General features: G+C 42.4%; 1 protein-coding gene across 5 annotated transcripts in view; it reads left to right on the top strand.

Annotated features, from left to right (window-relative positions):
* The first annotated feature begins 589 nt into the window (after positions 1 to 589).
* Mpp7 (MAGUK p55 scaffold protein 7) overlaps positions 590 to 26,008 on the top strand; it is a 269,029-nt gene continuing 243,610 nt past the window's right edge. For 3 of the 5 annotated variants that reach the window (XR_015640818.1, XR_015640817.1, XM_087590730.1), the window contains exon 1: positions 590 to 731. The gene's annotated coding sequence lies outside the window, so the exon portion shown is untranslated. Of the gene's footprint in view, positions 732 to 25,762; positions 25,799 to 26,008 lie in introns of all 5 variants that reach the window. The other 2 variants (XR_015640819.1, XM_087590731.1) reach the window with 1 other exon arrangement.

Below are 26,008 nucleotides of genomic sequence, written 5' to 3'. Positions count from 1 at the left end.
AGGAACACAGACAAGCAGTAAGCAATTCACTTCCAGTCTCACCAAAGGTGAAAACGTCGCATAGTTTTTTTCTGACATCTTTCTGAATTTTACGTAGAATTTAAAATATATCCCAGCAGCCTCACTAAATTAATGAGAAGTTGAAGATGGGATGTTATTCAACAAAAGGTCCTACAAAATCCACAAGATAGTAGGTGTTCGGGGGAGCTGGTATCCTGCGTAGGGAGCCCAGCATTTAGAGCTTTCTTCCGAGGTTGCTGGCTCCCCTATTTCATCTCATCCTACAGCCACCTGGATCTGGGCATTCAAGGGCAAACAGCAATGGGACCGGGCAGGGACGGAGAGGAGGAGCTACAATGCCGCTACTAATAAGGGCTCTGCTATGTTTGCCCTTGCCAACCAATGAGAGAGCGCTGAGACGACCTTTCCTTAGGCAATCCATCAGCAGACTCCTTGACTGACACTCGGTGTTGCTCTTGGCTCATAGGCACATAGGCCCATAGGCCCCGCCCCGCCAAAGCACCGCCCAGCGAGACCCCTCCCCCCAAACAACGAAACCCGCCCCCTAGAGCCTCCGCCCCCGGGGCGGGGCCGAGGCAGGAGATGTGGCGGGTGCAACCGGCTAGTTTATCGAGCTCTGCGGCAGCTGATCCCGTCTGCCTCCCGATTGTCCTTAGTTGTGATCCCAAGCTGCGGAGCTAAGCGGCGCGTGGACTGCGGCTGTGGAGCAGGTAGGAGGCCCGGGCACTGCGGCGCCTCTCGGGGTCTCCGCTCCTGCGGCCGCGCTCCCTAGAGCCCCCGCCGGCCTCCAGGCGCTTCGCTGTAGCACCTTGCACTGACGCGGGCAGAGGAGGTGGTGCGGGCGCGGGCGGACCCTGGGACCCTGGGGCGCTCCGGGACGCAGCTGCAGAGCCTAGGCGGGAAGACCTGCAGGAGAGGGAACTGTGGGGCAAGGACATGCTAAGTAGTGAAAAGCCTTTTTTTCAACCCCCTTCGCCCCGGAAAACGTCTTTACTTGAACACTGTTTAATTCAGGTTTATTAGACTCTAGGCAGTGAGGAGTTCACGGGGTTCTCTATGATGTTATTTGCTCTTTTACCTACAGTAGGAATTTGTTTGGGGATATTTACCTAAGTGACAAGTGTACCGAGCACAGTGACTGATGACTCACTCACCTTTGTCTGGGCTGAAGTGGGGAGGGAAGGGTGAAAGGAGAGGAATTTTCAGATGATGTCCGTGCAGGTTTGAGAATACTGTGGGGGTGGACCACGGGTAGGAGTAGAATTGTGCTTCTCTCCCCTCTGTTTCTGTCTCTCTCCCAGTCTCTCTCTGTCAGTACCCCCACCCCCCCACCCCCGCCCCGTCCCCCACCACTCTCCTTTTCTTTCTTTTTCTTCTCTTCCAAACAACAACATTAAAACAGAAAAGGCTTTGTAAAAAGCACTCTGTGGATCTTAGGCTTCAGGACTGCACCTGCTGCTCCTGTAGTAATACTTAAATACTTGGCAGACAAATTCTAGGCAATTTGTCACTCGATTGGATGTTCTTAGGAAGCAATACCTCGAATGGCTGTTAGCTTTTCTTTAACCTGCCCAGGCCGCCATATGTCCACAGGTGAGAAGATTCCGGGTCATTAAGAGGGCTAGCATCTGTGGTGCAGTGATGTCTTTTGAAGTGCTGTCTCCTTGCCTAGGCGCGCACAGGTTACACTTACGTGTGTTTGCCAGTTACTCTTCCCGGGGAAGGCTGTGCAGAGCATGCGCATTTCACACTCACAAGAACTTTTCAGGTATTGCTTGGGAGGAAACTTTAGCAGGGACACTTGACTGTCACTTCATTTGGAATCTGGTTTAGGCTGTAATTATTAAGCTCAGTACAGGATCAGAAATAGCTATTTCTAGAAATACTGTCTCTTAGTTTTTTCAAGCTGCTACTAAGACAGTTTGAAAGTTCCCAGAAAAATACTTTCCCACACAGGCAAAAGGAACCAAGCGGAATTGATTGATTGTGCTTTGTGAGTCTCTATTGAAATGCTTTGCACTTGCACACCTCGCTCAGCTGTGCCTTTCAGGAGTTTTGGGAATTGGTCTGAAATATAACTGAGATAAGATGACTTTTGGGGAAGTCTTTACAATTATTGAAGGGTTGAAAATGTAGCAATCATTTTTCTTTTCTTTTTAATTAGAATGACTCAAGCAAAAGAGTTTAAGGGGTCAGTATGGACTGATGTTAGATTGGGAAACTCTAGCTGGCTGTTAGGTTGTGTTAAAGAAGTTAGGAGCATTCACATGTCTCATGACATTTCTTACTATACTCCTATGAAGTAATCCTTTCTGTGTTTTATGTAATGCACCATGGTATGCCTCAGGTAGACTACGTTTTGATGTAACTTACTTGTGAAACATACAAGATAGCCTTACACAAGTTAAGCCCGGCATTCCATCCATTTGTCTGTCCCTTCCCTTCCTTTCTACCCTGACCACTTTTGAAATGATCTTTATGTAGCTCAGACTGGCCTTGAACTTGAAGTGATCCTCCTGCCTCTGTCTCCCAAGGGCTGCAATTATAGACTTGGGCTACTAGGTCAGGCTCACTCTTCCTGCTTTGGTGCCTTAATGTTGCCAACTGCAAATTTGAAGCAAAAATTCCTGTAATCAAAAACTTGCATCTGTTATTCTTAATCTCGAAGCCCTTCCTTGTGTCCAGCTCTCCTGCATGTGGGAAATGGAGATAGATTTACCTGTTTCTACTGAACCTCTCCCCATCCTGTGGGTTTATAGGTTTTGCTGGTTTCTCCAAAATTATTTAGTATAATACATGAGTTCCACTGGATGTATTATACTGGTATACTCCAGTGGAATATACCCCATGCCACTGCTGACGGCTTCATTATTTTAATTTTATCACTATTTGTACTCTTACTGCCATGACTATAAGCATTTCAGTGATGAGGAGGCATATGTAGAAGGACAGCTGTTCTTTTCATGGTAGTGAATAACTTCAGTGAGTTTTATTAAATACGCTTATTTGGAAGGGCAGAGTGGTTTAATTTAAAGTGATGACATTTTGAGCGCTTTCATAAATAACCTCTATTGTGGGCTTCCGGGTCCTCCTCATGGTCAGCAACCCAGACCAGAGTGAAGATTTATTGCTCTCTCTCTGTGTAAACTTGAGCTTTCAAAAAAAAAATGGCTTGTGCTTTGCTGACAATTTATATAAACAAGGACTAAGCTATTTGTGGGTATCTTGATTTTTCTTTTCTTAGGTTTGTTCTTTAAAAGATGTGGCAAAGTGCTCATGGTGAGACTGTGTACCACTCACAGTAACTAGATGCTTAAGTTCCCTCCAGGTTTGTGTTTTTCCTTGTGCAGTTACTTACTACACTTTTCTAGACTTTGCTTTATAAGGAGAGATGAGTAGGCAGTTTCCCTCTCTGGTGACTGGAGCTGTTAGCTGGACTTGCTGTTGATTGTGTTGCTTTATTAGTTCTTGCAGAAGGGGTTGAGTAAACCGCTGTCCTTCGGATAAAGCAGGTCTTATTTTAGATAGGATGGCGAGGCCTGGCAGGTACAGTCCTCATACAGTGTGAATGGCACCTGAGTAGCCATCAGGCTGTGCTCTCTAGGGAATGATGACAACTACGATGGTCTTCTTGTGCCTGGTCTACCCACAGCTTCCCTTCCTACAGCTGAATCCTTGGATGGGAAAACATACCAGGCACAGAGGTCAGCTGTACTTGACTGCTTTCTTTTTCCAGACATGGGTTGTCCTAAAAAATTTTAAATTACATTTATATATTCATCTATAACACTTGGACTTACATGCACATACTTGCCTCAGTGAGGGGTAGAGGTCAAAGGAGAAGTAGGGCTGCTTCTCCATGTGGATTCCAGGGATCAGACTCAGGTCTTCAGGCTTGGTGGCAAATGCCCACTGACCATGACTTGTCCTTTTTTCTCCCCTACTGTGGCACAGTCAGAATAAAGATTAGGCTTTTTTTTTTTCCGGGTTTGGGAGAGAAGCTGATGAGAATTTGGGGCCTGTGGGGAGCAAGGAAATAAATTGACATTATTTTGAAATATGCACTATGTCATTTGTACGAGGACAAGACCCTATATCTAGGGTTTTTCAAAATGGTGATCATTTCACCCTTCATTCAGAGTAGGCTAGTGATTTTCAAACCCTGAAGTCATCTGTAGGTGTTGTGAAAATGTGGCCTGCTACCCTGGCCCAGAGTTTCTTGAAGTTCTGGTAGGTTCAAGGCAATGTGGTGATGCTGCTGACACATTGAAAATCATTGAATGAATCCCAGAGGAGGTACAAATACTACTGTTGATACAGCCCTTGGAGTTTGAAAGATTCGAATCTCAGACTTGCCATTTCCTAGGGACAGTGCTTCAGGCTGGTTAACTAACACACACACACACACACACACACACACACACACACACGTATGTATATACACACAAACACCACACACAAATACACACAACCACACACACACTCAACCTATACACATTCATACACACATATACACAAATGTACCACACACATATAACATACACACAGATATACACATAAATATACACATCACACTCACACACATTCACACACACACGTATACACACACAAATACACACACCACACACAAACACCACACAGAAATACACACAACCACACACTCACATACACATATAAATACACACACACACATACACACATGCATACACGCAGTCTCTGGTAATTTCATGCATGAATGCGTTTGCAATTAACCCTTCTGTATCCCACTTTGCTCTTCTTACTCCATTTGGGATCCCCAACTTCAGTTCTGTCCCCTCTACCTCCTTCCTAATGAGTCTGGTTAGTGCTGGCTCTGTGTGCATGGGTTTGAGGTCATACAGGCAACCTACCAGGGGCCATATCCCTGAAGAAAACTGAATCTCCCCTCATCCTTCAGTTCCGCAGCTGGGGGTGGGTCCTTGCCAGTCCCTTCCCTGTTCGTGTTGGAGCGCTGGTTGGCTTAATCTTCTGTAGGTCTTTCTCATGGCTGCAGTGCCCTGCCATTTCCTCAGGTTTTCACCTCTAAAGTGTGAATACTAGTATCTTAAGTTTGCTATTGAGTGAACCTTCATGCTCCTAGAACTGTGCTTAGCAGGTCACCAGACTGCAATAAGGGTTGGCTTTTAATCACAGAAAGCAATTAGTGTAGGAAACAGTGAGATTCTCAAGTCTTATAAGTTGAAGGAAGATCCTTAAAGATAGGAAATTTTATATTTATCCTTATTTCCCTGCATTGTAGAATAATATGTGAATTCAATTACTGCTTCTTGACTACAGGAGTAATTTTTAGGAATGTAAAATATTCATACTGAAGGTGCCTCTCTCCAATGTTGAATTCATTTGTTAGAGTATTTTGGACTCACAGTTAGCCTTGTGGTCAGGCCTTAATGCACCAGGTTTTGGTTTTGGTTTCGTTTTTATTTTATAGTTTAAAGGGATGGTCTCTTTATGTTTTATGTATATGTGTATTGAGTGTGGGTGTTCATATATGTATGTAGGTGTTCGTGTGTAAAGGTGGCTGCTCATTTGTGTGTATGTGTATTCAGAGGACAACTTGGGGTGTGGTTCCTCTGGAGTCATCTACCTTGTGTTTTGAATGGTCTCTCACTGATATGGAGTTTGCCAAGTAGGTGGGCCAGCCTGGTATCCACCTGTTTCCACCTCCTCTGTTCTGGGATTCTAAGTGTGGAGCAACCAGACTGGCTTTTTTTCATGATGCTGGCATTGAGGTCCTCATGCCTGCACAGTGAACACGTTATTGATTGGGCTTTGTTGCTAGCACTCCCTGTGTTTTTTGAGGCTAGCCTGGAACACTCCACCTATATGTTTCAGTTTCCCAGACGCTGGGATTGCAGGTGTGTGCCACCAAGCTGGACATGTAACAGGGTTTTAAAGTTCAGTCATGAGTGAAGTTACAGGAAATTCCTGGCAGTTACCTCTTGGTAACTGCTGACCTGTAATAACGTGTGACTGCACTCCATGACTTTGAATACAGTTCTTAGGGGGCTACGTTTGCCATATGCCTGATTAATTCTTCCTGCAGATCTGAGCACCTCCATCTCTTTGGGGGATCTTCTACAAAGTAGAATCACTTTCTTCATCATGGCTACAGTCCTTGTTTTTATTTCCTTTGCGGTGGCTACCATACTCTTACTTTTGCTGTGTCCTCATCAGATTGTAAATTCTGAGATCAAGGATGTCACCTTTGATACTGGGACTCACAGCATGGGGCTCAGTAACTGGTATGAGGGGGGGGATTAGTACCTTTTGTTTAGATGGAGGATATGGCTTGGGCGCCCTCTTTGCTCCCTCTCCCTTTTCTGTACATTGTTGGTGCTCAGGTAATGCACAGTACATGTGCACTGTCGGTGCTTAGTTAATGCTCAGTTCATGAATACTGTTATCACTGTTCATGGAGAGAGTATCATGTACACTGGCATCACTGTTCATGAAGAGCGTGTCATGTACACTGTCATCACTGTTCATGGAGAGCTTTTCATGTACACTGTCATCACTGTTCATGGAGAGCATGTCATGTACACTGTCATCACTGCTCATGGAGAGAGTGTCATATACACTGTCATCACTGTTCATGGAGTGTCATGTACACTGTCATCACTGTTCATGGTGAGCATGTCATGTACACTGTCATCAGTATTCGTGGAGAGAGTGTCATGTACACTGTCATCACTGCTCATGGAGAGAGTGTCATGTACACTGTCATCAACATATGGAGAGAGTATCATGTACACTGGCATCACTGTTCATGAAGAGCGTGTCATGTACACTGTCATCACAGTTCATGGAGAGAATGACACTTGTTTGAGGTCTGTTTCTCTTCCTCGATTACCCTGTCTGTGCAGCTTTGTCCCTGCTGACCCTGACTGGTGTGAACGCCTTGTTTGGGAGTGCTGCTGGCTCAGACCTGGACTGGCTCTTCTGGCTCACTCACTCCCTCACCAGCTGCTGTTTCCTTCTCTGCAGCTTCACATTTTCTTTCTTTCTTTCTTTTTTTTCTTTTCTTTTTTTTCCGGAGCTGGGGACCGAACCTAGGGCCTTGCGCTTGCTAGGCAAGCGCTCCACCACTGAGCTAAATCCCCAACCCCAGCTTCACATTTTCTAACTTCGTCATTTTTTCCAATCTAATGCAACAGGTAGAGCCACCCAGACACAGACAGGCCAGCATCCGTATTTGTGGTTTTCTGGTTGCAAACACAGCCATGCGTTCTATCCTATGCTTGTTAACTATGTGGGGTTCCCCTTTACTGCATTTTCTTGATTTGGGCATGTATTCATTTTTACTAATTTTTCCTTTTTTTAAAAAATGGATATTTTTTATTTATATTTCAAATGTTAGCCCCTTTCCTGGTTTCCTGTCCATAAACTTCCTATCCTATCCACTTTCCCCCTGCTTCTATGAGGGTGCTCCCCAACCTGACCACCCACCCCTTCCTGCCTTCCTGCCCTGACATTCCTCTACACTGAGGGGTCCAGCCTTGGCAGGACTAAGGAATTCTCCTCCCATTGGTGCCCAACAAGGCCATTCTCTGCTACATATGCAGCTAGAGCCATGGGTCTGTCCATGTGTACTCTTTGGATGGTTGTTTAGTCCCTGGGAGCTCCTGTTGGTTGGAATTATTGTTCTTCCTAGGGGTTTCAAGCCCCTTTAACTCCTGCAATCCTTTCTCTAACTCCTCCAATGGGGACCCTGTTCTCAGTTCAATGGTTGGCTGCAAGTATCCGCCTCTGTATTTGTCATGCTCTGGCAGAGCCTCTCAGGAGACAGCTATATCAGGCTCCTGTCAGCATGCACTTCTTGACATCAGCAATATTGCCTGGGCTTGATGGCTGTATGTATATGGTTTGGATCCCCAGGTGGGGCAGGCTCTGAATGGCCTTTCCTTCAGTCTCTGCTACAAACTTTGTCTCCATATCCCCTCCTTTGAATATTTTTGTTCCCCCTTTTAAGAAGGACTGAAGCATCTGCACTTTGGTTCTCCTTCTTGAGCTTCATGTGGTCTGTGGATTGTATCTTGGTTAATTCGAACTTTTTGGACTAATATCCACTTATCAATGAGTGTATACCGTATGTGTTTTTCTGTGATTGGGTTACCTCACTCAGGATGATATTTTCTAGTTCCATTCATTTGCCTAAGAATTTCATGAAGTCATTGTTTTTAATATCTGAGTAGTACTTCATTGTGTAGATGTACCACATTTTCCATATCCATTCCTCTGTTGAAGGGCATCTAGGTTCTTTCCAGCTTCTGGCTATTTTAAATAAGGCTGCTATGAACATAGTGGAACATGTGTCTTTGTTATATGTTGGAACATATTTTAGGTATTTGTCCAGGAGACGTATAGCTGTGTCCTTATGTAGTACTATGTCCAATTTTCTGAGGAACATCCAAACTGATTTCCAGAGTGGTTGTACCAACCTGCAATCCCACCAACAATGGAGGAGTGTTCCTCTTTCTCTACATCTTCGCCAGCATCTGTACTATTTTTTCTACTAAGGTTCCCTGACCCTTTCTTGCCTTTCTGTCCTAATTTATAGAGTCACTCTCTCCTTTGATTTTAGACGCTTGGTCCCTAGCACTTAGAAAAGTCTTGTTTTACATTAAAGTTTCTTCAACAGACTGTTCCGAACAGGACTGTCATTTTGGTATCCATTCATTTCCCCCTCCTTACCTCTTGTTTCGAAAATGTTTTTCCTAAATAAAGGGGAGGGGCGTGTTTCTACACTTTTTTTTTTTTTAAAGTGGTGAGGTTAATTTTTCTCAGTCTCATTTATAAAATAGCCTAGGGGGTGGTGATGCTAATTCTGATCTACACCAAGAGCTAGTTCTCCCACTCACCTGTCTTTAGGCTCTCTGTTCTGATCAGCTTGTTCCTGTTCTAGTTCTATACTACTGCTTTGAAATTGTTATTGCAGTTTATAGGTGGGTAGGAGGATGGATGGACGGATGGATGGATGGATGGATGGATGGATGGATGGATGGATGGATGGATTTATGGATGGATGGATGGATGGATGGATGGATTTATGGATGGATGGATGGATGGATTTATGGATGGATGGATGGATGGATTTATGGATGGATGGATGGATGGATTTATGGATGGATGGATGGATGGATGGATGATTTATGGATGGATGGATTGATGGATGGATGGATTTATGGATGGATGGATTTATGGATGGATGGATGGATGGATTTATGGATGGATGGATGGATGGATGATTTATGGATGGATGGATTTATGGATGGATGGATGGATGGATGGTTGATGATAATAGGAGACAGACATTTAGAGAGGTAAGTGCCTCCTGTGTTGGTTTTACTAGGAAAATATGCAGAGCCTTTGCTGGGTGCCTGGTAGTGCTGAGATAAAGTTTCCACTAAAGTCAGATAGACTTCTTAATATTTCTTTAATAGTTTCCCAAATACCACGTACTTTGGGAAGGTTTTGCTTTTGGAAAGAATTTCCGGTTGAGGTTAACTGCTTGCTTACTTTCCTAAAGATGAGTCCCAGTCCATGGCTGATGCTCCTGGCTCTGTCATTCTGTCTGCAGGGGCCAAATTCCTGGGTCTCATGGGCCTTCTGCCTTCCACTGCTGCTGTATGGCTCACAGCCTATTCTTTCTTTTAATTAAATATGTTTTATTTTAATTTTATGTGTATGAGTGTTTCACCTGCATGCATATCTGTGTACTATGTATATGCCTGTGTCCACAGAGGCCAAAAGAAGGCCATTGGATCCTTTGGAACTGGAACTATAGGAAATTTGTGAGCCAGTGTGTGGTTGCTGGGAATTCAACCTAGTCCAGTGCTCTTAACCATTGAGCCATCTCTAGTCTCAAGCCTGTGTGTGTGTGTGTGTGTGTGTGTGTGTGTGTTTACTTATACACATACATACCTATACATGTACATACCTATACATATAACACAGTACAACATTTTAATACCTCACAAAAAGAAGTAACATAAATGTGCAGTGGTAGATATTTATTATTCTCCGTGGGGATTATTACTACACGGTGGATAAAAAAAATCATAAAAATTATGTCCTTACGATAATCTACATTCGCAATAAAGAATAAGTGTATATTCATGTGAAATTCTCTTGGGTGTCTATAAATAGCTTTAAATAAATGATTGCTATTAATGCCTGTGTTCAAAACAGTTAAAAAGTAACTTTAATAGGCATTAAGATTATAAAGAAGCTCCTTTGTAATGATTGTCTCTTTTCCTAATTTTCATAACATAACATTATATTTTTTTTAAAATATTTCTTTTCTTTATTGGATTTTTTTTATTTATGTTTTAAATGTTATCCCCTTTCCTGGTTTCCCCTCCAGAAACCTGCTATCTCATCTCCTCTCCCTGCTTCTATGAGGGTGCTCCCTCACCCACCCACCCACTTCTTCCCATCTCTCTTCCCTGACATTCCCCTACATTGGGGCATAGAGCCTTGACAGAACCAAGGGCCTCTCCTCCCATTGATGCCCATCCTCTCCTACAAATGCAGCTGGAGCCATAGGTCCATCCCTGTGTACTCTGGGGATGGTGGTTTAGTCTCTGGGAGCTCTGGTGGGTCTGGTTGTTTGGTATTGTTGTTCTTATGGGGTTGCAAACCCCTTCAGCTCCTTCAGTACTTTCTCTAATTCCTCCATTGGAGACCCTGTTCTCAGTTCAATGGTTGGCTGTGAGCATCTGCCTCTGTATTTGTCAGGCTCTGGCAGAGCCTCTCAGGAGACAGCTATATCAGGCTACTATCAGTATGACTTCTTGGCATGTGCAATATTGTCTGGGTTTGGTGTTTGTGTATGGATGAATCCCCCAGGTAGGGCAGTCTCTACTCTACCCTTTGTCTCCATATTTTCCCCTGTGAGTATTTTTGTTCTCCCTTCTAAGAAGGTCTGAAGCATCCACACTTTGGTCTTCCTTCTTCTTGAGCTTCATGTGATTTGTGAATTGTATCTTGGCTATTATGAGCTTTTCAGCTAATCTTGACTTATCACTGAGTGCATACATGTGTGTTGTTTTATGGTTGTATTACCTCACTCAGGATATTTTCTAGTTCCATCTATTTGCCTAAGAATTTCATGAAGTCATTGTTTTTAATAGCTGAGTGGTACTCCATTGTGTAAATATACCACATTTTCTGTATCCATTCCCTGTTGAAGGACATCTGGGTTCTTTCCAGGTTTTGGCTATTATAAATAAGGCTGCTATGAACATAATAGAGCATGTGTCTTTGTTATATGTTGGGGCATCTTTATGGTATATGCCCAGGAGTAGTATAGCTGGGTCCTCCAGTGGTACTATGTCCAATTTTCTGAGGAACTTCCAGACTGATTTCCAGAATGGTTGTACCAGTTTGTAATCCCACCAACAATGGAGGAGTGTTCCTCTTTCTCCACATCCTCACCAGCATCTGTCCTCACCTGAGTTTTTGATCTTAGCCATTCTGACTGGTGTGAGGTGGAATCTCAGAGTTGGTTTGATTTGCATTTCCCTGACGACTAAGGATGTTGGACATTTCTTTAGGTGCTTTTTGGCCATTTGATATTCCTCAGTTGAGAATTCTTTGTTTGGTTCTGTACCCCATTTTTTAAATAGGGTTATTTGATTCTCTGGAGTCTAACTGCTTGAGTTCTTTGTATATAGTGGATATTAGCCCTCTATCAGATGTAGGATTGGTAAAGATCTTCGTCAATTTCTTTCTTTAGAGACTTGAAGTTTTTGAGAGGTATTTTATGTTATTTGTGACTATTGTGAAGGGTATTGTTTCTCTAATTTCTTTCTCAGCCTGTTTATCCTTTGAGTAGAGGAAGGCTACTGATTCGTTTGAGTTAATTTTATACCCAGCCACTTTGCTCAAGTTGTTTTTCAGGTGAAGGAGTTCTCTGGTGGGATTTTTGGGGTCATTTAAGTATACTATAATATCATCCTCAAATAGTCATATTTTGACTTCTTTCCCATTTTGTATCCCTTTGATGTCTTTTTGTTGTCTAATGGCCCTGGCTAGGACTTTGAGTACTATATTGAATATGTAGGGAGAGAATGGGCAGCCTTGTCTGGTCCCTAGTTTTAGTGGGGTTGCTTCAAATTTCTCTCCATTTAGTTTGATGTTGATTAGTGGTTTGCTGCATTTTGCTTTTACTATGTTAGGTATGGGCCTTGAATTCCTGATCTTCCCAAGACTTTTAACTTGAAGGGGAGTTGAATTTTGTCAAATGCTTTCTCAGCAGCTAAGGAGATGATCATGTGGTTTTTCTTTTTGAGTTTGTTTATATAGTGGATTAAGTTGATGGATTTCTGTATATTGAACCATCCCTGCATCCCTGGGATGAAGCCAACTTGATCATGATCGATGATCGTTTTGCTGTGTTCTTGGATTCAGTTTGTGAGAATCTTATTGAGTATTTTGGCATTTATATTCATAAGGGAAGTTGGTCTGAAGTTCTCTTTCTTTGTTGAATCTTTGTGTGGTTTAGGTATAAGTGTAGTTATGGCTTCATAGAAGGAATTGGGTAGTACTCCTTCTGTTTTTATTTTGTGGAATAGTTTGGAGATATTGGTATTAGGTCTTCAATGAATTCTCATAGAATTCACCATTAAACCTACCTCATCTTGGGCTTTTTTTGGTTGGGAGAATTTTATTTTTTTTTATTTTTTATTTTTTTTGGTTCTTTTTTTTCGGAGCTGGGGACCGAACCCAGGGCCTTGTGCTTCCTAGGCAAGCGCTCTACCACTGAGCTAAATCCCTAACCCCGGTTGGGAGAATTTTAATGACTGCTCCTGCTTTTAGGAGTTATGGGACTGTTTAGATGGTTTATCTGATTGTGATTTAACTTTGGTACCTGATATCTGTCTAGAAAATTGTCCATTTCCTCTAGACTTTCCTGTTTTGTTGAGTATAGGCTTTTGTAGTAGGATCTGATGATGATTTTGGATTTTCTCAGTTTCTGTTGTTATGTCTCCCTTTTCATTTCTGATTTTGTTCATTTGGATATTCTCTCTGTGCCCTGTGATTAGTCTTGCTAAGGGTTTAATCTATCCTGTTGATTTTCTCAAAGAACCAGTTCCTGGCTTTGTTGATTCTTTTTTTTTTTTTTTTTTTTTTTTTCTATTTTTCGGAGCTGGGGACTGAACCCAGGGCCTTGCGCTTGCTAGGCAAGCGCTCTACCACTGAGCTAAATCCCCAACTTGATTCTTTGTATAGTTCTCTTTGTTCCTACTTGGATGATTTTAGCCCTATGTTTGATTATTTCCTCCCATCTACTCCTCTTGGGTGTATTTGCTTTTTTTTTTTTTTTCTTCTAGAGCTTTCAGATGTGCTGTTAAGCTGCTATTGTATGTTCTCTCCAATTTCTTTATGAGAGCACTCAGAGCTATGAGTTTTTCTCTTACCACACTGCTTTCATTGTGTCCCATAAGTTCGGGTAAGTTGTGCCTTCATTTTCATTAAATTCTTAAAAGTCTTTCATTTCTTTCTTTGTTTCTTCCTTGACCAGGTTATCATTGAGTAGAGAGTTGTACAGCTTCCATGTTTATGTGGGCTTTCTGTCTTTTTTGTTGTTGTTGAAGACCAGCCTTTGTCTGTGGTGATCTGATAGGATCATTCTTACTGTATCTGTTTAGGCCTGTTTTATGACCAATTATGTGGTCAGTTTTGGAGAAGGTACCATGAGGTGCTGAGAAGAAGGTATATTCTTTTGTTTTAGGATGAAATGTTCTATAAATATCTGTTAAATCCATTTGGTTCATAGCTTATGTTAGTTTCTCTGTGTCTCTGTTTAGTTTCTATTTCCATGATCTGTCCATTGGTGAGAGTGATATGTTGATATCACCCACTATTACTATGTGAGATGCAATGTGTGCTTTGAGCTTTAGTAAGGTTTCTTTTACGTATGTAGGTGCCCTTGTATTTGGGGCATAGATATTGAGGATTGAGAGTTCATCTTGGTGGATTTTTTCTTTGATGAATATGAAGTGTCCTTCCTTATGTTTTTTGATAACTTTTGGTTGAAAATCGATTTTACTCGATATTAAAATGGCTATTCCAGTTTGTTTCTTGGGACCGTTTGCTTGAAAAATTGTTCTCCCGCCTTTTACTCTGAGGTAGCATCTGTCTTTGTCTCTGAGGTGTGTCATGTATGCAGCAAAATACCATGTCCTGTTTATGTATCCAGTCTGTTAGTCTATATCTTTTTACTGGGGAATTGAGTTTATTGATGTTGAGAGTTATTAGGGACCAATAATTGTTGTTTCCTATTATTTTTGTTGTTAGATGTAGAATTTTTTTTGTGTGGCTCTTTTTGGTGTTTTTTTTTTTTTTTTTTTTTTTTTTTTTTTTTTTTTTTTGCCAGGAGATTGCTTTCTTGTTTTTTCTAGGGTGTAGTTTCCTTCCTTGTGTTAGCATTTTCCATCTAGTATCCTTTGTAGGAATGGACTCGTAGAAAGATATTGTGCAAATTTATTTTCGTCATGGAATATCTTGGTTTCTTCATCTATGTTAATTGACAATTTTGCTGGTATAGTAGCTCGGGCTGGCATTTGTATTCTCTTAGGGTCTGTATGACATCTGCCCAGGATCGTCTGGCTTTCATAGTCTCTATTGAGAAGTCTGGTGTAATTCTGGTAGGTCTGTCTTTATGTTATTTGACCTTTTTCCTTTACTGCTTTTAATATTCTTTCTTTGTTTAGTGCATTTTGTGTTTTGACTGTGATGTGATGGGAGGAGTTTCTTTTCTGGTCCAATCTATTTGGAGTTCTGTATGCTTTTTGTATGTTTATGGGCATCTCTTTCTTTAGGTTAGGGAAGTTTTCTTTATAATTTTGTTGAAGATATTTACTTGCCTTTTAAGGTGGTAATCTTCCCTCTCTTCTATTCCTATTATCCTTAGATTTGATCTTCTCATTGTGTCCTGAATTTCCCAGATGTTTTGGGTTAGGATCTTTTTGTGTTTTGTATTATCTTTCATGGTTGTGTCAATGTTTTTTATGATAGCTTCTGCCCCTGAGATTCTCTTTTCTATCTCTTGCATTCTGTTGGTGATGCTTGCATGTATGATTCCTGATCTCTATCCTAGCAGGTTTTTTTCTGTTGTTGTTGTTTTGTTTTGTTTTGCTTTTTTAATCTCCAGGGTTGTCTCTCTATAGCTTTCTTTATTGTTTCTATTTGCACTTTTAGATCCTCGATGATTTTGTTCAATTCCTTCACCTGTTTGGTTGTGTTTTCCTGTAATTCTTTAACTGTAATTCTTTAAGTGATTTTTGTTTTTCCTCTTTAAGGGCTTCTATCTGTTTACCTGTGTTTTCCTGTATTTCTTTAAGGGAGTTATTTATGTCCTTCTTAAAGTCCTGGAACATCATTTTGAGATGTGATTTTAAGTCAGATTCTTGTTTTTCTGGTGTGTTGGGAGAACTGGGTTCTGAAGATCCTAAGTGGCCTTGGTTTTTGTTGATTAGTTTCTTACACTTGCCTCTTGCCATCTGGTTATCTCTGGTGTTAGCTTTTCTTGGTGTCTTTGACAGTGGCTTGACCTCTGTGATCTCAGGTGTGTCAGCACTCTTGGGAGATGGGTTGTCTCCAGTAGTGATCTGGGTACAGAGAGCTGTGATACAGGCTCGACTCCAGGCACTGGAAGCACAGGTTTAAAAACAACTATAATAACTGGGAGTGGGAAGAGAGTATAGTATCCTGGTTAGATTTAGGCAAGTCTGTTGGGGACGTTTTCTTGATTATATTACGATGTGGGGTTTCCCAGCCCACTATGGGTAGTTTCTCCATTAGGCAGATGGTCCTGGGTTTTTGTATAAGAAAGCAACCAAGTGATTAGGAAATCTGTTGTGTAATTGTGTCTCCTTAAAACAACAGGAATGCTACACCTTGATACCTCAACAATATGGCTCCCTACACAAGGCCCAAACAATGAGAATAACATTAGACAATTCTTGGCTAAGAATTATGGGCATGCATGGATTATTAAGAGAAGGAGAATCAGTCTTCTCCAGGGAAGTTATCCTTCCTGGGGTAAGTCTTACTCTAATTAGTTATCTAATTTCAAACAGTGGGTCATGTAGTTACATACATACAAACAGCTCTAAACAAATGCAACAGATATTGTTATGTAGTTATGCATTTATGTCTGTGTAACCCCGATAAATTAAAGAAAGGTTGTGAATTTGAGAGGGAGCAGAGGGCAGGACATATTAGGGATTCGAGGGAGGAAAGGGAAGGGGGACATGGTGTAATTATTTTTTTATTCAAAATAAAGAAAATTAAAAAAGGAAGGTTCAGCAAGCCTTGGGGAGCCCGTCAGTATGCAATATTCCTTTGTAACTCCCTCTTAGGTTCCTGCCCTGAGCCTTGCCCTGCCTTCCCTTTGTGATGGATTAGAATTGTCAGGTGAAATAAATCCTTTTCTCTCCCAGTTGCTTTTTGTTATGATGTTTGCCACAGCAATAGAAACCCTAAGTAGGATAGGTAGTGAAAACAGATTGTGACCTGAAGATTAACTGGTGCTAACTGTCCAGCGGTTGTAGATTGTGCTTAGATCTTCCCCAGAGGACTACCTGAGCCGAGCATTAACATCTGCCTGCCCCTGCCCGCCTGGCTTCCCACCCATGGCCACATACAGAACAGTCTCAGGATGCTCTGGTGGGTGGTAGGTAGTCCCTTTCGGTTCAGTGCTAGTCCTAACTTTTAGTGTTGTGTTCCGAGGACAAACAGAGAATAAGGTCATGTGTGAAGGCTCGTTTGAAGAAGCGTGGCTTTGACCTTGGCTCCATCATCAGAATCACTTCACAAATGCTTATTCAGTTGTCTGTCAGTTTTGAGGGGACCGGTTCTGTGAGATTGATTCTGGGGCTTCATGCATGCTAAGCACATGCTTCTCCTCTGAGCTACAGCCTTCTTCTGATTAAAACCATTTTGACAGGCTGGGTGTTCTGAAAAGTTTGTACATATAATTATTCTGACATGTGTAATACATTGTATTTCCAGATTTGAAAGTATGTAAATATATTTGTTTAAAGTTCTTGCAGAATAATAAAGTATGAGAAAAATGAACTGTAAGTTTATATATATATCATATTTGTGTGTGTGTGTAAATATAAATAAAAAAATTAAAATATATATGTGTATATAATGCCCAAGGCAGAATCTCACTTTTGGGTCCTGGCTGTCCTTGAACTGCCAGTCTTCCTGCTTTGCTTTGTGAATTCTGGAATTCTAGGTGTACCCTCTAGATGCTCATGGTGTGCTTGCCTCTGCCTCGGGCTGCTGGGGTTCTAAGTGTGCTCACTAAGTGCCTAGCTATTCTCTTGCTGCTGGGATGATAGGTGTGTTCATGTGCCTGGCTGTTTATACACACTCAACTGACATTCCATGGGTAAAATGACAGCCCACCTTCTCTGCTCCTTGAAATACCTCCTTGAAATGTTGAGATGGATCAGACCTTAAGACATTCAAAGTACTGTGGTAGCTGTTTGGGTGGGGCAAGTTAGGTGCCTCTCAGGAGCTTCTATTGGAACCAGGGAGGGAGAAAGGAAGCAGACCAACTCTTCGGTCTGCAGCCCCACACTTCTAATGCCTGTTCTCTAAGAACAGGTTTTTCCACATTGAGTCAGACCTGTTTTCCCTCCCTCCCAGATTCCTTCTCATTATTTGAGGGAGTGCTTAATATACAAGTATTTACTTCCTAGATGAGGGAGATTACATGAGTGTTCTTAAACCCTTTCTGGGAACCAGTTAAGTGGGACCTGCTACACTGGCTTTTCTTCTTCATTTCTCTCCATGTTTTTCCAGAGCAGTGGCCTCAGCAAAGTTCTTTCAAATGACCAGCATTGCAACTGACTACGGAACCACCAGGGTCTGTTCAGTGTTTCCAGCCCGGAACCTTTCCCTGTTCAGATGATAGCTACAGTGATTTCGATTAGACTTCTCATGGGTCTGTAACTGGGTAACCTATTTTTGCACAGAGATTAAAGTATCCTTTACGATGTGAGAGGTAAACAAAGACCAATAAGTTTGGATTTGGGCAACACGATGACAGACTGGAGTAGTAGATAGAATCTGCTACGTGTCTGTCCCTTGCCATATGCCAGGGACTGTGCTGAGCAAGCTCTGCCAAGGTCTGAGTTTGTAATTTACCATCTCTTTGATGTTGTCCTTTCATTTTTACAAATGGAAGGATCGCATCGTGAATCTTGTCAGGCCAGGATTCAAACTGAAGTGACTCACATACCTCGACCAGACCAGTGGGTGAGAATGGGACAACTGAATTTATGTTGGAACCTCCCCCCCCCCCCGGTACACAAAATATAATTTTTGAACAACTCTGTAATCTTTCCTCCTCCAGATCCTGATCACATCAAGACAGGTGCATATGGCACACCCATAGTGTCCGGCCTCGAGACTTTTGTCTTCCGGTGCACGCAGCCTAATATTAGTTTGCCCCTGAGAAACCTAAAGGAGGCGCATAAAAATCACACTGCAGTCATGAAATTGTGCTGCAACTGAAACTTGCTTCCCAGCATGTGAGAAGATGTGCATTTTGATGTGTTCCTACCCCTTAATGACGCTGCAATCTGTCTGTAGAACTTTACAGCAATGCCATGTTAAGTGTGGAGGGTACAGCGGGGTCCCATTGGAGGGAGCTCACCGACGTTGCACAGGTAGACAGATGATGGTGATGGGCTGATTAAGGAATCAGAGGGATGGGACAGGGATGTTAATGGAGGTTTGGTCAGTGCTAATTACAGCAGTGATTAGCTGAATGGCTATGTCTTTGACTTCTCAGTTTCTTCTTGGTTTCACTTGTTTGTCTGAATTGCTCCTGTCCGTTAAGTGGGCCTTGAGGGTTTTTTGAGTTGCTCAGCCATTGCTCCTGCTAATGTATGCATTTATATCTTGCCTTGGGAATTTTTTTGATTCCCTTATGGCCCTGTTCATCACTCTCCTGAGCTCCAGATCATTGACTCTGTAGACTTTGAATATCTGGGTTAGAATGAGTTATCTGATCTGTTCTCCTTCTAAAGCTAGTCACGTGTCATGTATAAGGAGAGGAGAATGTTCACGCATTGACAGTCAATGCTTAGATCAGGGTCCCTATTTAATAGCAGAGGCCCAGAAGCATTCTGGAAGGTCCTGTCTTTGTTGACTCCCACAGATGTGTGGTCCAGGTAACATGCTTTTCTCTGCCCCTTGGTTCCCAGTGAAGTGTGCTTCTGCCTGAGATAAGGCCAGGGATGACATGGTTCTGGTTGATTTCACGGGAAATTGCCCTTCTGCTGAAAAGAATATAGCTTCACCCAAGCCAGATGCTTTGCTCTGAGGAGAAAGACAACTTGATAGTCTTCTCAGAAGCTCTATTTGCAGTCCTCTTGGGTTCTGTAGGTCTGCTGCCATGGCTCTTCCTTGTGGAATCAGCATCTACTGTCCTAGCCTTCAACTGATAACCCCAAGGCTACATGTGCCAGTGATGAAGGGTGTGGACTGTACACTAACCCTGTACACAGGGTTTCTATTCCAAGTCCGCTTATCATGAACCTTGGTGAGTGTGGTCAGTTTTTCCTTACTATAACAAGTTTCTGAGTAGGTCAACATACAATTCACAGAGGCAACACAACAACACATTACTATGGGAGGCACAGAAAGAGTGAGAGAAAGAATGGGAGTGTGCTGGATGTCTCTACAGTTTTGTTCAGATGACTGCAGAACCTGGAAAAGCTGTTGCTGCTGTTGATGCATAACACACTGCTATTATTGGTCTTTTTATATAAATATAAATATATATATACAGATATATAATTTGAATTTTTTGAAACTTTACCTGTGCTGTCAACTTTCGAAAAAAGTATCCCCGTTTACTGTGTTGAGTTGGCACCGTACAGAAATTAACAGCCATATTGGTCTAGAAATGTTGAACTTAAGTTTTTTCCATTTGTACAGGGGTAACACACTGTATTAAATATGTAAGGTCTTATATACGTGGGTTTGATTACAAAAACTAATAAAGTATTCTCTAAATTAAAAAAAAAAACCATAAAAAAAAAAAAAGAATGGGATCCTGCTGCCCTGCACAGGGGCATGCCCTTGATGACTTGAAGACCTTCCCTTAGGCCTTACTACCACTACTACTACTAGTTCCTCCTCCTCCTCCTCCTCCTCCTCTTCCTCCTCCTCCTCCTCCTGCCCCTCTTCCTCCTCCTCCTGCTCCTCCTCTTCTTTTTCAAGATTTATTTATTTTATTTATATGAGTGCACTGTAGCTGTCTTCAGACACACCAGAAGAGGGCATCAGATTCCATTACAGATAGTTGTGAGATACCATGTGGTTGCTGGGAATTGAGCTCAGAACCTTTTAACCGCTGAGCCATCTCTCTCTAGCCTTACTTAAGGTTTCCATCTTTTGATGGTGCCAAGCTGAGACTGTGGCTTTCACATACAGACTTTTGGAGGGCATTCCAGACACAGGTAATTGAGTATTTCAAGCCTCAGTTTTCTTCTGTGAAACGGGCTGATGATTGAATCCACTCAGAGGAAAGTCAAGGGGATAGTTAAATACTCTGTAAAGTACTGAGCATAGCACCTACGTGAAGCAAGGCACCAGAAGTGATACTGTTATTAACTCAATTCTCCTGTCTTAAAGGTGACTCCCTCCCCCATCTCTATTATGTGGTCAGTAACCAAATGACTTCATTTTTTATAGTGTTTCCTCTTGTCCCTCCTTCTTCATGACTGACACTTAGACCAGCACTGATGGCCTCATGTCTAGATTGTAGTCTGCTGCTCGATGACCTTTCACGGTTCTGTCTCCTGGGAAGCAGCCAGAGTCACATTCCTTTTTTAAGATGGCCACTGATTCTTTGGATCTGCCACACAGTTTTAACAGTTAAAACTGCAGTGCAACTTAGAAAAACCAACCACATGGGGGGTGGGGTTGGGGTGGGGTTCCTATTGCTAATCTCTGCTTTTTGTTGTTGTTTGCTTGTTTTTTTTTTTTTTTTTCTCAGAGTGTCGTATGGCTCAGGCTGGCTTCAAACTCACCAAGTAGCTGAGGATGACTTTGAACCTCCGATTCTTTAGTCTCTACCCATCCAATGCTTAAATTGCAGGCATTCACACCCTGTGCGTCCATCCTCTTTTTCCCCACATAGTATATATTAGTTACTTTCATACCACGCAGCACTGTGCCAAAATGCTCGACAGAAACAGCTTACTATGAGAAGGGCTTGCTTGGGCTCATGGCTGCCGAGGAACTTTAGCGGGGAAGGCATAGTGAAGTGGATCGGTCAGAGCTCTTACACTGGTACTGGGAACTTCGTGTGACCTCCTAACTTACTTCTGTCAGCTTGGTCCCACCTCTGAGCAGCTCCACAGCATTCAATATGGATACTGTGCCCTAAAACAGAAACCAGTATTGAAATATCCAAGCTCAAGAGGGCATTTTAGATTTATATATGTTAGGGGTGGCCTCCACTGTGCTGCGGCATAGAAATGTACTCTGAGATGGGAATTTTTTTCCCATCCATGTTGTATAAATTGGCACCATGGGTTGCTTCACTGGGTATGGACCTCTTTGTCTCTCATGGGACCATTTTGCCCTTGTTATGTGACCTTCACTTGGTCTGAGCTGATTGTGCCCTGGGAGGCAGCACCCTCTTGCTCTCTGGGCTCTGACTTATCTTTAGGAGTTAAATTGCTTAGAAGTTTTATAACTTTGTCCAGTAATCCCGAGTGCTGGGATAATGATTTCTTATGCATTAGCCCTGTTGAAATGAATTCTTTGCCTTGATAGTTGAAGCACAGTGGCCCTATATCACTGCTTTATTTGCTTTTTTTCTTTTTTTTGCTCTAAAGCATGAGTATAGAGCATGTGGACAGTGACTCCTCTGTTTCTGTCTTTTGAAGTCTAGGGGACTTAGCAGCTGCTCAGAACCTCTGGCTGGCAGAGGGAATGCAGGGTAGTGAGTATTTGCTCTCCTTGTTCTTGCTAAGCCCTATACTGAAGAGCTGATGGCCTGGTCACCTGTTGTCCCACATTAGCTTCTGGCTAGGTTACCTGTTGTCTTGGGGTAGGTGTGGCTAGGTCACCTGATACCCTGGGGTAGGGGTAGCCAGGTTACCTGTTGTCATGGGGTAAGTGTGGCTAGGTCACCTGATACCCTGGGGTTGGGGTAGCCAGGTTACCTGTTGTCATGGGGTAGGTGTGGCTAGGTCACCTGATACCCTGGGGTAGGTGTGGCCAGGTCACCTGTGTTATTCAAGAACATGGGTAAAGCACATACCAGCTTGTCAGAATGATACATGTGTGTAATCCCAGCGCTCAGGAGGTAAATGTGAGAGGATTATGAGTTTAAGGCCAGCCTGTGCTACATAGCAAGATTTTGTCTCAATAAGAGGTGGGGGGGGGGGCGCGGAGAGGAGCACGGACTCCTAAAGCTTTGGTTTCTTTACCTCAGTTTCTCCATTCTCTGGCTCATGATAATAATATCAGTCCTTAGGAATAATAACCATGGTGTAGTCTTGAGTTTTCTTCGGGTGACAATGAGGAGGCTTTAAAATAGGAAATTGAGAGATGGGAAAGTAATAGAAGCGTCTTGGAAGCCAGAGGTTTTGCCTTTATTTTATCCCCAGCCTTTTTCTTGTCTACATGCTTAATGGTTATGAATAATTTAAGAATTAACTTTTGTGTGCGCATGTGTGTTTCTGTGTCTGTGCACATATCATGGCCTATATCTGGAGATCAAAGGACAACTTAGGAGTTTTTTCCTTTTACCATGTGTGTCCCAGGGGTCAAACTCCGGCCACCACGGCCACCACGTTGGTCCTGCTCCTTAACCTTCTGAGCTGCTGCCTCCTGCTGTGATCCCTTGGGGCCCATGCTCTCTAGGGCCCACGCTCTCCACTCTAAGAATGCACAAAGACTGAAGGCTAGTTCAGGAGAATCTCACTTAAAGGAAGAGTTTACTACAAGTTGTTAGCTTGTAGACATTTACATGTCGCTGGCTCTTTAAGGAATTACAAAGGGAAGCCGGCAGTGGCTGGCGTGAGGGATGGGTAGGGGAAGACATTGGATTTGTCCAAAATTTCTTTAGTGGCTCCTTCCTTTGTAAGGCATCTCCTTGGCCTCCTCAGGGGACGAGGCATGCACATTTCCTCCCGGGTATAATGAAGACTTTGTTGTAGATTAATTCTGGGAGGTGAAATCAGAATGCCAGTCGACAATGGCAATGTCTATTTCAAGAACTCTGCTACAGGTCCAAAATAGAAACTGAATGCTTGGTGACGGAGACATTTCTCTGCCTATCCTAGAGTAACTAGGTGGGATACCCAGATACAGTTCTGGGATGTTTTCATTTTGTAAGGAATTTCGAGCCTTTTCTGATAAAGGATGTAATTCAGCAACACTGAATGCGGGTAGGAGCACCCTGTTGGCCCTCACTGGATATTAATGGCTGTTAATGGCTTGGTTAAGTTCAGGTTTTCAATTCAATGTAAAATTGAAATCCACTCTGTTCCCCTCCCTTGCTCTGGTTTTCTTTCTTCCCAGAAATAATTGTTAATAGGAGTTAGTCTTTTTTACTTAAAAATGTTTTGATAACTCTCGTTCATATATATATTATATATTATATATATAATTTTATTATGTTGGCACATTATAGCTTTGCATATATATGCATATGTGTGGGGTACAAAGTGATGTCACGAGTTTTGAATACAACCCCGAAACAAGCAAACACAGCTGAACGACTGGTTTATCACCCCCCAAAATATTTGAGTTCTACCCTGTGGTAGCATGTGTCTCTCTCAGTGACCCATTGGGTTCAGTACTGTTACAGGAGTCCAGCTTATTCCCCTGTAGAGTTGAGGCAGTGTTTCTTTGATGATTCTCTCCTTGGCTTCCTTGGTTTTGGGATGCAGGCTGAATTAAATGCTTGCTGGCTGGAAGGACACAGCTTTTCACTCTCTCTGTCTTGATGCTCTCTAGCTGTCTGATTAGAAAGCCCAGCAGCGCTTTCATGTCTGAGTTTTTTATTGGCTGGAGCTGTCTTTGTGTAACTAATCATGAACATAAATCCATCGTCGATTCCTTAAAGTTTAGTTTAAAAATCGCTACTTGTTTGTTTGTTTTAAACTGTTCGGGAATTAAAAACTGATGCTGCCAATACATCTGAAAGCCCCAGGTTTGGCTGAACTCTTCATGCATGTTTTAGCAGACTCTCTCAATCAACACTTTCTATTCCAAATAGGCTATAATGATACCGCAGCAAATACAGAATCTTCTGCAAGGGTGTGGGGAGGTGGCAGGGCTTTTTTGACTTGAACAACATTCAAAATAGTGTTTCTAGAAACTTCTTATTCTGTGGAAAAATGATACGGTATTCATTTCTACCTCTTTTCTCTCTCTCTCTCTCTCTCTCTCTCTCTCTCTCTCTCTCTCTCTCGTAACTAGTTAGTTTTTTTTTTCTTTTTCTTTTTTTCGGAGCTGGGGACCGAACCCAGGGCCTTGCGCTTGCTAGGCAAGCGCTTTACCACTGAGCTAAATCCCCAACCCCACTAGTTAGTTTTCTATGTGGAAACTATGTCGGTTGGATTTGAGAAACAAACATAACCCAAAAATGAGTTGTTAATCCCACACATAGGAGGAGAAAGACCACCAACCCAAATCATCATGGCCAAGTTTATTAAAGCGAGCTTTTTTCTTCATGTACTTAGCTTATCTCTCCTTGAAGGGGCTCAAGAGACAGCATTGCACATGGGTTCTCTAAGGGTTTCTTTATAGTTAAGGAGTTTGGGGATTCCAAATGGGGGATTTGGGAGGCAGATAGACTGAGTTACAGGAGTAGACCAGAAGCATAACAAGTCAGCCATGCAGAACCATTTGCAGTTAAGGTTACAGGTGGGGCAGAGCCCAATCCTTGAGGAGCATTTAGTTTAAACAGAAATGAGTCTACTTGTTTTTACCGTAAGATGGCTTTCAAGCCTAAAATGGAGTCGCACTGGCTTGTCCAACTATCTTTTAATATTTGTCTAGATGCTCTTGTAACCAGGTTTCCCTTTCACTGAGTCTGCTTCCTAAAGGGTTAATTACCTCAGGTGGACTGAGAGGCTCTGGAGAGGAAGGCTAACCTGGCTGACTTGGAAGCTTCAGCTCAGCAAACCTACAAGGAAAGCCTACTGGGATCTTCTACTTCAGATGGTAGGGGAGCTGACCAGCAGAAAGATCTTCTGCCCAGAGTTCTCCCCTTCTGTGTCTTAGAAAATCCCAGGTCCCCTACCACTTGTGCAGTCTCACTTCTGTGGAGATATTTTTGCCCTTCATTTGTTCTGACTAACAGAACAGTTCTGCTTCTGGAGATGCCTAACTGCTTTTTAAAATTTCTCTGTCACCTCCATTGCTCACAACCTACCATCTGGTTATTTGGTCATTTTTGGGTTATGAACCCGGGAGGGGTTTTGGGGTTTCACTCCCTAGCCTCTTTCTCTCTGAATGACCAATTCTGGTTCCACAGCCTCGTCCAGAACTCATAAGGGCATAAATTAACTTTTAGAGATGATTGCTCAGAGGCCAGGAAATGCTGCTTTTCCTGTTGAACAATTGTCCTCCCTTTAGATAAAAATTACTTATGTCTAACTCTTAGATGTGTTTTTTTTTTTTTTTTTTTTTTTTTTTTTTTCAGAGCTGGGGACCGAACCCAGGGCCTTGCGCTCGCTAGGTAAGCGCTCTACCGCTGAGCTAAATCTCCAACCCCTCTTATATGTGTTTTATGTATAATATATATGTGTATCTATACGTACATTTATACATACTGTCACTTTAAGGATATTTTTGACCACCAAAGCCTCTTTAAAAGTAAATGAATGAATAAATGAGTTTTTCAAGATCCAGTACAGGGATCCAGTTCTGCCTTCTAGGTTAAATGACT

The sequence above is a fragment of the Rattus norvegicus genome, chromosome 17, assembly GCF_021556685.1.
Source record: "Rattus norvegicus strain SHRSP/BbbUtx chromosome 17, alternate assembly SHRSP_T2T, whole genome shotgun sequence".
Taxonomy (NCBI): domain Eukaryota; kingdom Metazoa; phylum Chordata; class Mammalia; order Rodentia; family Muridae; genus Rattus; species Rattus norvegicus.
Note: the sequence above shows the minus strand (reverse complement) of the source record. Positions and strands in the feature narration are given on the sequence as shown.